The sequence below is a fragment of the Rhinoderma darwinii genome, chromosome 1 (genome assembly GCF_050947455.1).
Source record: "Rhinoderma darwinii isolate aRhiDar2 chromosome 1, aRhiDar2.hap1, whole genome shotgun sequence".
Classification (NCBI taxonomy): Eukaryota; Metazoa; Chordata; class Amphibia; order Anura; family Rhinodermatidae; genus Rhinoderma; species Rhinoderma darwinii.
The window spans coordinates 208059115-208071869 of NC_134687.1; positions in this window are offsets into that span (position 1 = coordinate 208059115).

A 12755-nucleotide genomic window follows, 5' to 3' on the forward strand; every position below is an offset into this window, starting at 1 on the left:
TTCACCTTGGCTGGTGGGAAGAACATGTGGTTTATAAAAATTCCCTCTTTGATAAGAATGTTGCCTGCTGGTATAGGTACATGGATCATATACTAGTTTGCTGGAAGAGGTCAGTCCCAGAACTGGAATCCTTTCTGAAAGAGTTAAACCAAAATAATCTAAATATTACACTAACTTGCACTTTCAGTGAGGTTTCAATAAATTTCCTTGACCTAAATATATATATAGAAAACAACATTTTGATGACATCAACTTACCGAAAACCAACAGCAGGCAATACTTTACTTCTAGCCAGCAGTCACCACCCCCACCTCAGATTAGAGGAATACCGGTGGGAGAATTTATTAGGATCAAGAGGAATTGTTCAAACTTCGATAGATTCAAAATTGAGGCTGCGGAGCTCTCAGAGACGTTCCAGACTAGGGGCTACTCTAAAAAGATTATTAAGCGTGGATACAATCGATCTTTGAGATTGAATAGGGGTGAAATCCTTAAAGAAAAAAAGGAGAAAGGAAGAACCAAAAAAGATGATAGCGTGCGTTTTATTTCTAGGTATGGATCCCATTGGGAGATCTTACGAAAACTGATGTTAAAAAACTGGTCATTCCTGACATTGAACCCTAAGATTGGAGGTTGGTTGGCTCAACACCAAGTATGGTGTCTAAAAGAGCTCCAACCCTTAAAGATATCTTAGTAGACTCCGAATTTAGGAGGAAGACAAGAGATAACCAGGCCTGGCTTAAGAAACGCCCCAAGGGCATGTTTAGATGTGGAAGTTGTTCCTATTGTAAATATGCCCTGAAAACGGATACATTTATGGATGCTAAAGGGGAAAAGGAATATCGAGTGCAAACCTTTATAAACTGTCGCACCAGTATGGTGGTCTATTGCACAATTTGCCCGTGCAATAAAATGTATATAGGGAAAACCATACGTGAACTTCAGACCCGTATTGGTGAACATATATCTGATATCAAAAAAGGAGAGATGAAAAGCCCTCTTGCAGCTCATTTCAAATCCTATCATCAACAATCTCCTTCTGTTTTAAAATTCATGGGTATTTACCATCTATTTGAAGATAGGACAGGGGGTGACAGAAACAGAGCTCTACTACAAAAAGAGACGCTGTTGGTATATACATTGGGCACACTGTTGCCAGGTGGATTAAATAATGAGATTAAATTCAATATGTATCTATGAAATTGATCTCCGTTCGGTTTGATGACTGTATTCCAGTGTCTAACCTCCCACTATTTCCTCTTATATTGTTGGGGGTGCTCTGTTTTTAATCTCTCCTTATATGAAAATGTACTGCAATTTGGCATTTGAAGTTGATCTACAGGCCCCTTTTTTGCATTCGATCTCCAATCTCTTGCATCTAGTTGTAATTAAATCCTTAGAAATAGGAAGTGTTAGATTTGTGTATTGGACCATGTTTACATGGGAAAGTAGTATCTCCTCCAAGATACCTTCTGGGTATTGTTACATTATTTGCGTGGTTGTTATGTTTGTGGGCTTTTTGCGTCCTCCTTCCCGTGGGTCGATGGGGAACCGGTCTGGGACGGTTTTTTGCCCTCCCTTGACTGTCTCCCTGTCTCCTCACGGGTGATGGGTTTGCTCCCTGCCCGCATTCATGACAACTGGCCATTTGTGTTTTCATATAAAAAAAAACGCCCAAGGCCCTCTCTTATATCCGATCCCTAATTCCTTGCTATATAGTTATAATTAAATCTATAGAAATTGTAACTGTTAGGTCTGGATTTGCATTTTGGGTAGTATCACATTGATTGTATTAGTTTTCATTTTGGGTCACTTTTTCCTCTTTCCCGTGGGTGGATGGGGACCCGATCTGGGACGGTTCTTGCCCTCCCTTGACTGTCACCCCATGGGTAATGTCTTTGCTCCTTGCCCGCTATCAATTCATTCAATTAATTAAATTTTGGTTTTGGATGAGCACCTATCGATAAACAAGCACAGAGATGCTATGATACACAAAGAGAAAATGTCTTTGCCTAGTATTATACTGGGAGAACATAAGATTTTTTTCATTGTAATTTGGCTACAAATGATAATATGTTCCTATTTCAGTTGATATAAATGTACCTGTTGAAAAAAAATTGAATGGAAAATATGTATGAGTATACGGATACAATTTGTCTAATCTATATGTATTAACGTAAGTCCAAGTGGGCGTGTATTATGTGCGTACATCGGGGCGTTTTTACTACTTTTACTAGCTGGGCGTTCTGACGAGAAGTATCATCCACTTCTCTTCAAAACGCCCAGCTTCTGGCAGTGCAGACACAGCCATGTTCTCGAGAGATCACGCTGTGTCATCACTCACAGGTCCTGCATCGTGTCGGCCACATCGGCACCAGAGGCTACAGTTGATTCTGCAGTAGCATCAGCGTTTGCAGGTAAGTAGCTACATCGACTTACCTGCAAACGCCGATGCTGCTGCAGAATCAACTGTAGCCTCTGGTGCCGATGTGTCCTCGCTCGTCCGACACGATGCAGGACCTGTGAGTGACGTCACAGCGTGATCTCTCGAGAACACGGCTGTGTCTGCACTGCCAGAAGCTGGGCATTCTGAAGAGAAGTGGATGATACTTCTCGTCAGAACGCCCAGCTAGTAAAAGTAGTAAAAACGCCCCGATGTACGCACATAATACACGCCCACTTGGACTTTTACTTTAAACACACCCACTTGGACTTTTGCAAGCCTCATTTGCATAAATACAAAAATGGTCATAACTTGGCCAAAAATGCTCGTTTTTTAAAAATAAAAACGTTACTGTAATCTACATTGCAGCGCCGATCTGCTGCAATAGCAGATAGGGGTTGCAAAATCTGGTGACAGAGCCTCTTTAAGCTGTGCATACTATGAAAACTTTGACGGCTCTGAGGAAGTCTTGAAAGGGATGAAAACGCGTTAAGCCAATTGAATTACTTTTTGACACGTGCGAGGTTGACGTCACCTGCCATGCACCTGCTCTGGGAGCAGACTTCATGCTGAGACAGACCTGAAACCTGTAAACGTGGCACCACACCTGTAAACGTGGATACTCCAAGACAGAGAGTTCCAGCCTAAGCCATAAACCTATGGTGGATATTGCGGTGGACTGAGGGATGTTCGGACCAGACCTAAATTGGATTCCGTTCTGAGGAACTTTGGGAGACATCACTACACCCGTAAACTTGAGGTATAGGTGAACGAACACTCAGCCACGAGATTTGCAGTTCTTGCCTGCTGGCCCTATTTGGGTAGTTTCCTATATACCTCTCTTGTGCACAATGAATAATGGAAATATAGTGAAAGGGAACATTGATGCAGTCATATCTGCTCAAAAGATCTTATTGCCTTTCCAACTTGGCATATACTTATATGCCCTGCCAATCTTCACTTACATGTGGATAATTCATTAAACAGTTTCATACGTTTACGTATAGGAATGTGTATTTATACTGTTCTAACTACAAACTTCATGGATGTCTGTACCCTGTAGTTGTTTTATGTAAATGAATATGTCATATTACATATTTTTCTTTTAAAAATTAAATATTTATAAAATTTGGTACTAATTATTTAACCCAGAGTGTGCTGGTTTTGTCCAAATCATTTTTGTTTTGGTTTTGTTTTATATTCTTCCTAGTTTAGGCTAGATTCAGGGGATGAGGTCCAGGGAGCTCATAGTCAATTGCATTGCGATCCACTAGCCATTGATCACATGATGCATTTTGGACAGGATTACATTTGAGCATGCGTAATTCAGTGACGGGGACGTCGTGATTTTTAAATATGGGAACATATGATTATTCACATTCCCTGTATATGGGTCTGTTTGATCAATGGGTTTGTGCCAGTTTTTTGAAATTTTAATGACACTAATTATAAATATAAACAGTTTTTTTTTGGATATTATTAATTTCTGATATTCACAATCTGTAGGATATATTTTGTATAATGAATTACTATTGGCACTATTGCAGTTTATTTTATGTATGTGATATTTTTTATGAAATATTTTTGTAGTTGATTATTTGCTAAATTGATTAATTGATGTTACAAACCCCTCTGGGGTGACCCCACTGCACAATTTCTACAGGAGTACACCAACATGGTTGAAGAAGGGTTCATACTGGGGGCTCGCACTCTCAATGAAAAAAAATTCTATCAAAGAAGGAGCCCTGAGTCTCCACTTTTTATATGCTTCCGAAAGTCCACAAGAATCTTGTAAACCCACCTGGTAAGCCTATTGTCTCTGGTGTAGGAAATTCAACAGAGAAATGCAACAAATGGTTGGACCAACAACTCCGGGAAATAGTTTACGAGCTTCCTTCCTACACCAGGGACACTATGCAGATTCTTAATGAATTGGATGGGATTAATTTGAGCAAAAGTGAGACACTGGTAACCTGCGATGTAAAAAGCCTCTATAGTAGTATTGACCACAATAAAGAATGTGCAGCAGTTAATTTTTTTCTATCTAGAAATGGGGATCTCAATCCCATCAAGAAAGATTTTATACTTAGAGTCCTTAGATTCATCCTGATGCGGAACTACTTCCTTTTTGATGGTCGATACTATCTTCATGTTAAGGGCCCAGCTATGGGGGCGGCTGTGGCACCCACATTTGCTAATCTATACCTAGGATGAAGGGAAGAACAGATAGTTTTTTGTGACAATCTGAGAAAATACACTGATAATGTGAGCCTCTGGCGGCGCTACATTGATGATATCTTTGTTATCTGGAGTGGCACTAAACTAGATCTGAAAAAATGTATTGAGGCATTAAATAACAATGACTTCAATCTCAGGTTGAGACTCACCCATGACCACCATTTTATTCCCTGTTTGGATGTCAGTATTTATACTGACATCAAGGGTGATATACACTACCGTTCAAAAGTTTAGGGTCACTTAGAAATTTCCTTATTTTTGAAAGAAAAGCACAGTTTTTTTCAATGAAGATAACATTAAATTAATCAGAAATACACTCTATACATTGTTAAGGTGCTAAATGACTATTCTAGCTGCAAACGTCTGGTTTTTAATGCAATATCTGCATAGGTGTATAGAGGCCCATTTCCAGCAACCATCACTCCAGTGTTCTAATGGTACATTGTGTTTGCTAACTGTGTTAGAAGGCTAATGGATGATTAGAAAACACTTGAAAACCCTTGTGCAATTATGTTAGCACTGCTGTAAACAGTTTTGCTGTTTAGAGGAGCTATAAAACTGACCTTCCTTTGAGCTAGTTGAGAATCTGGAGCATTACATTTGTGGGTTCGATTAAACTCTCAAAATGGCTAGAAAAAGGGAGCTTTCATGTGAAACTCGACAGTCTATTCTTGTTTTTAGAAATGAAGGCTATTCCATGCGAGAAATTGACAAGAAACTGAAGATTTCCTACAACGGTGTGTACTAGTCCCTTCAGAGGACAGCACAAACAGGCTCTAACCAGAGTAGAAAGAGAAGTGGGAGGCCCCGCTGCACAACTGAGCAGCAAGACAAGTACATTAGAGTCTCTAGTTTGAGAAATAGACACCTCACAGGTCCTCAACTGGCAGCTTCATTAAATAGTACCCGCAAAACGCCAGTGTCAACGTCTACAGTGAAGAGGCGACTCCGGGATGCTGGCCTTCAGGGTAGAGTGGCAAAGAAAAAGCCATATCTGAGACTGGCTAATAAAAGGAAAAGATTAATATGGGCAAAAGCCACAGACATTGGACAGAGGAAGTGTTATGGACAGACGAATCGAAGTTTGAGGTGTTTGGATCACAGAGAAGAACATTTGTGAGACGCAGAACAACTGAAAAGATGCTGGAAGAGTGTCTGACGCCATCTGTCAAGCATGGTGGAGGTAATGTGATGGTCTGGGGTTGCTTTGGTGCTGGTAAAGTGGAAGATTTGTACAAGGTAAAAGGGATTTTGAATAAGGAAGGCTATCACTCCATTTTGCAACGCCATGCCATACCCTGTGGACAGCGCTTGATTGGAGCCCAATTTCATCCTACAACAGGACAATGACCCAAAGCACACCTCCAAATTATGCAAGAACTATTTAGGGAAGAAGCAGGCTGCTGGTATTCTATGGAGTGGCCAGCGCAGTCAACAGATCTCAACCCCATAGAACTGTTGTGGGAGCAGCTTGACCGTATGGTACGCAAGAAGTGCCCATCAAGCCAATCCAACTTGTGGGAGGGGCTTCTGGAAGCATGGGGTGAAATTTCTCCCGATTACCTCAGCAAATTAACAGCTAGAATGCCAAAGGTCTGGAATGCTGTAATTGCTGCAAATGGAGCATTCTTTGACGAAAGCAAAGTTTGAAGGAGAAAATTATTATTTGAAATAAAAATAATTATTTCTAACCTTGTCAATGTCTTGACTATATTTTCTAGTCATTTTGCAACTCATTTGATAAATATAAGTGTGAGTTTTCATGGAAAACACAAAATTGTGTGGGTGACCCCAAACTTTTGAACAGTAGTGTACATACGAATCTTTTCAGGAAGGAGACTTCTACCAATAGTCTACTTGCTGCCAACAGTGCTGCCAACTCCAGAAACACCATAAGAGCTATCCCCAAGGGAGAACTTTTGCGACTGAGACGTAATTGTTTGACACTGTCCAATTTCAAACAGAGATCAGTAGAACTCAAAACTCAACTCCAAGCTAGGAATTATTCCAACAGAAACATTAAGGAGGCTTACAATGCTACTTTGAGAACTGATCGGGAAGAACTATTCACACCTAAGAAAAATAAAAAGATAGATACAACCAAACAGGTTTCCCCTATGAACAGAGTCAAACATTTTCCCAGTCAACCTAGATTCATCACAAATTACAATGCAGAATGGGGGGCGTGGCTACGACGGCAAGGCTGAATGGACGCACTTACATGGTGCTCCAGAATCCCGGCGAAAAGTAGCAGGCATCCTCCTCTGGACGAGCTTCGGGGTGAAACCCCACAGTATAACTGGATCCCCCTAGACGATTACGAGCAAAATCCAGGCTTTTGGGCCAAAAACGGAGGTATTTGACATCGGGGCCTACACACGCGGCCGGAGCCGGGGACTAAATTTTGACCCGGATGGAACTCGGAAGTCCGGACCTGGCCACAGCAGACAAAGGAAACCAGGTGGGCTTCCCAAATTTCCCCTACTTCATTGCCCAACTACCAAGGGCACAACTGGACCCTCTCCTATGGTCAAGGGACATTAGAGACTCTCTCAGCCACATTACCAGCTGCGGCCTACCACTGTCTGAGAGACTGTGGCCTGGATTAGTGAGGGCATCCACCTGCAGACCATTCCGCAGCGGAGCACATTATAGCAATACAAGGTAGGAGTTCCATACTCTGTTAAACTAATAAATTTTATTAAACCACTACAGAAGTGGCCACAGTGCTGCACTATTTCACCTGAAAAGCTCTATGTGATGCCTTAATCTTACTACAATGATCTGACTCACCGCATAACTATCTACCACGGACCTACATAAGCTGCATACAACCTATCTGATTATAAGGTCCCCTGAAGAATACGATCCAATGCCGAGGCGGGGCAAGTCTTCTAAGGCGGCTTCAATTCGATCTTCCATCCCAGATATATTTCGCAGAAATTCGTTACCTTCCATATTTCAGGATACAGATTCGGATATGTCAGCATCACAGGCCTCAATGGCGGGTGACTCAGTCCCCTTACCACAGAGATCTCCAAAAAGAACTCCACCCTCAATAGCGCCTGAAATGGCCAGGGAGGATCATCTTACGAAAGAGGACCTAACAACGTGTATAGACGCACTGTACCAGAAATTGAAGACCTCTTTTCATACCGAATTACAAAGAGCGACGCATGATCTTACCATGGAGATAACATCAATTGGCACTCGCACAGATCTTCTGGAAACAAAACATGACGAGTTGGTTAAAGCGCACAGCGAACTCAAAACCGAAATTGATCTCATGAAATCCTCTCAGGAATCGATACATCTTCATCTGGAAGACTTAGAAAACAGATCTAGACGGAATAACCTGCGCTTAAGAGGAGTCTCAGAAATGGTGGAGGATCTCAGGGACTATGCGATACAACTCTTTACATACCTACTACCGAATGTCCCGACGAATCAATTCCAGATGGACCGTATACATCGGGCGCTGCGACCCAGGCCGGCGGTTGGAGAAAGACCAAGGGACATAGTTCTGCGACTTCACTACTTTACAGTGAAGGAAGAGGTCCTTAAAGCGGCAAGAGAAAAAACTCCACTCTCCTTCAAACAAGAACCGCTACAGATTTTTGCGGATATCTCTCCAGTTACCTTGGAAAAACGGAGACAACTGAAACCTCTTACGGACATTCTGAGAGTGGCTGGAATCAGATACAGATGGGGATTTCCATTCCGGTTGACCTTTCAATACAAGGGTGCTCAGCATACTATCTCAGCACTGGATATGGGATGGAGACTGATCACTCGACTAGGCCTCAGAGAAGGGACTCCTACTCCAGAATCAGCTAATCGTCCTCATCAAAGCCTCCCGTTGGAACCCATTTGGACAACAGCACGTCGCCGACAACTGCATATGACTCCTCCTGCAGGACCAGTTTCACTGAGATCAAGAACACCGACTGTGACCTGAGATGGAGGGTGGCGAAATATATTTGTAACGTATACCTGATGTAATAATCTGTATGGTCGCTATGGACATTTTTTTTATTTTTTTTGTATTGGTTTATTTTTCCCCTTCTCCATGGGACCTTGTCCTCCCGGCTGGGAGGGGGAGGACCCTGGATGAATATAGGGCAATAGACTGCCCTGCTGGTAAATATTGTACTTAAGCTAATTCTACATTTTTACTTGTCTAACATTGCATAATCCGCTTGATATTGCGGTGGGTCAGCCAAAACTCTGGTGACGCCCCTGTGCTAGATTTGCTGAACTTGCTCAGAGCCGGTTTTATCGAGCGCGGGTTTTGTTCAGCAAGTTGAGAAAGAGAAAGAGACCCGAATGGGGTCATGTGGAGGGCACTTAGCCGCACTCCACTTTTGTTTTTTTATGTTGACGTTAACTGTAAAAGATGTTATTTGCGTTGGCTGCAGCTATATTTTACATACAAAAGTACTGTCTGCTTATCTAAATAATGTAACTCTATCGAATTTCTATGGCATATACTGTTATTACACATAATGTAAAAGGCTTTAATAACCCAACGAAGAGACGAATGGCCTTTAATAATTACAAGAGGCTCCATGGTGATGTTATAATGTTACAGGAAACACATTTTACTCATACTAGTTACCCAAAATACTTTGATAAGATGTTCCAGAGAGTTTACTTATCCACCTCGGACACAAGGAAAAAAGGAGTAGCCATTTTCTTCAGAAATACACTTCCATTTACAGTAACTGACTCCATAATAGACCCAGATGGTAGGTACATTATCCTTACAGGACAACTAGCGGGACAACGTATTACATTTGCAACGATTTATGCACCTAACCATTCAGCAACCTCCTTCTTTACTAAATTCTTTAAACAGCTGGAGAAATTCTCCGACTCCTACATTATCCTAGGGGGGGATTTCAACATAGTGATGAATGCCCAATGGGATAGAAGCCGTCCCCAAGCTAATGCACAGTCAGCACCGAAATCATTTATGTATAGGATGAAACAATTATCTCTCGTAGATCTGTGGAGACAAGATCATCCCCTAGATAAGGAATTCTCGTTTTACTCCGCAGTACATGACAGTTATTCTCGGATTGACTACATCCTAACTTCCTCCCAGCTATCTGTTAGACCACATAATACTGTATACACCCAATGTGCTTGGTCAGACCACAATATCCACTCACTCCAAGTTTGCATTGGCAACGTCACACGTCCGCCATCATGGAGGCTGAATGATTCCCTACTTTCTCATCCAGAAATAGTCACATCCATATCCAGCGCTCTACAAGAGTATTTTGCCATTAATTCCCTACCAAATACTTCTTCTGCTCAAATATGGCTGGGACATAAAGCAGTGTTGAGAGGTGTACTAATGGCAAAAGGATCAAAATTGAAAAGAGATAGATTGCAACTTCTTAATAAATTGCTATCGACCCTTACAAGACTAGAGCGTCAGTATATTAATAAACCAAATACTATGATTAAAGCTCAGATAGAGGAAACTCGCTGCTCTCTTAGAGCATTGGAGGAGAGCAAGGCTGAGAAAGCACTTCGATGGGGCAAGGCAAAATTGTATGCATATTCCAATCGAGCTTCCTCAATGTTCTCCAGAAAACTAAACTCCCACATTAGAGGTAAACAAATTTACCACATGCATAACAACACGGGAACACTAACAACCAATCCGCTTGATATATTAGACACCATGAGTACATTCTGTAGTGCTTTGTATAGCAAACCCCAATCTTTGAACTCCACAGATTTATCTGAATGGCTTTCAACACACCTGCTTCCATCTGACAGATGAGGCAAGATTACAACTTAATTCCCCGATCACAGCAGAAGAGGTCACTGAAAGCATAAAAAACCTCACATCTTCCAAGTGTCCAGGCCCTGATGGTTACTCCGCTTTCTATTACAAAACATTTTCACAGACATTAACACCGCATCTAACCACATATTTCAACACACTTCTGGCAGGGGAAGTACCCCCTCCTGAATTTTCACAGGCTAATATTTCACTCATTCCAAAACCTGGAAAAGATGAAACCCACTGTGCAAATTTACGTCCAATATCAGTACTTAATGTAGACTACAAGATATTTACTAAAATACTTTCAAATAGACTTGCACCATATATGACCTCCCTAATTTCTCCTGATCAAACGGGCTTCATACCATCACGACAAGCAACGGACAATATTCGATTGGCTCACAATATTATTCTTCATGCTACTACGCACAAACGCCAATTACTAATTTTGAGCTTAGATATCCAGAAAGCATTTGATTCGGTGGACTGGAACTACTTATATAGCACACTTACACAATTTGGCATTAGGGGTCCGTACCTAGACGCTATCAGGGCGGTATATCACTCTCCACAAGCTAGAGTAAAATTCCTAGGTTAATACTCTCCTTATTTTCAGATACAAAAAGGGACACGACAGGGATGCCCGTTGTCTCCTCTCTTGTTCGCTCTCGCCATGGAGCCTCTTGCACAGCATATTCGTCTAAATCCAGACATTAAAGGGAACCTGTCACCAGCATTTCACCTATTGAACTCTCCTCACCCCTCACTGGTCGCTGCTATGAAAAGTTCATTGCCGTTACCCCCTCTCCTAAACTTCTCCTCCGACTGTATATAACCGTCTGCAAACATTTTGCGCCTTTTATCGTAATGATACGGTGTCCCTTTGTGCATACACCCCAGAAGAGGACATCAATGCACAAGCACCAGATTTTGTGTGCTGGGGGAAGGCGAGGAGCTGTCAATCAAAAGTAAGGAGGCGGAGTAAACTCGGAAAGACTTGAGGAATGAAGATGTGACTCTTTTCAAACGAAGATTTGACTCTTTTATGCTCATTAGCATATGGTGTGGAAACATAAAAATACTGAATACTAAAAAGGTACAGATCCGACTAAGAAGACAATTATAGGTTATATAGAAATGATTTTTCACCCACTACCACCAGGTAGTGCTGGTTTAATAGGCGAAATGCTGGTGACAGGTTCCCTTTAAGGGATACAGGGAGCAATCTCATGAGTTTAAATTTAGCATTTATGCAGATGATATGCTTTTATTCATTACAACGCCAATGGTTTCTTTACCAAATCTCATGAATACTCTTACCTGTTTTGGGGCTTACTCAGGGTTAATAGTAAATCCGCTTAAATCCACAGCAATGCAGATACAAATGTCGATGGAGCAGGTGGACCTGTTAAAACTTAACTTTGGATTTCAGTGGAAACACTCCCACATGACATACTTAGGAATAGCTCTAGTTAGAGATCCAACTACTTTATACTTAAGTAACTACCCTAAAAAATTTGCATCTATCAGGAAATTATTAGAGGAGTGGTCTAGGTACCATATATCTTGGTTGGGCAGACTCGCTGCAGTTCGAATGACCATTCTACCCAAGCTGCTGTATTTATTTAGGGCCCTTCCCGTTAGGGTTCCGCTTTATGCCATCTCACATATACAGCGGATAATAAATAAATTCATTTGGGCGAATAAAGGATCAAGAGTGAGTAAGTCCACCTTACATCGCTCCACGGTTAGTGGGGGACTTAGTCTTCCGGACCTGAAATTATATTACTATGCGGCACAAATCTCACAGATCGCAGCATGGAACTGTGACCCCAGCACCGTAAAATGGGTTTTGTTTGAATCCCTTACTACATCTCCATCCTCACTAAAGGCACTGATGTGGTCTCCGGTTTTAAGATCTCACATTTCTGGCATCGAAAATAGCATTATCAAACACTCCCTCACACTTTGGTTTATATGTCGGGAAAAGTTTAAACTTATGTCTAATCCATCCGCATTACAACCATTATTGCTTAATCCTGACTTTCCGCCGGGATTACACCCGGAGGCCTTCCAGTGGTGGACCTCATTAGGCTTCACTTCATTACTTAATTTGTGCAAAGATGGTAAATCCCTTTCTTTTGAGGCCCTACGTCAGGATTCTCAAATCCCGCTCAGGGAATATTTTAGATATCTACAAATACACCATCTTCTCTTGGGATCTGTCTTTTTACCAAGCGACACTAGTGTAACCTTCTATGAGGCTAATTG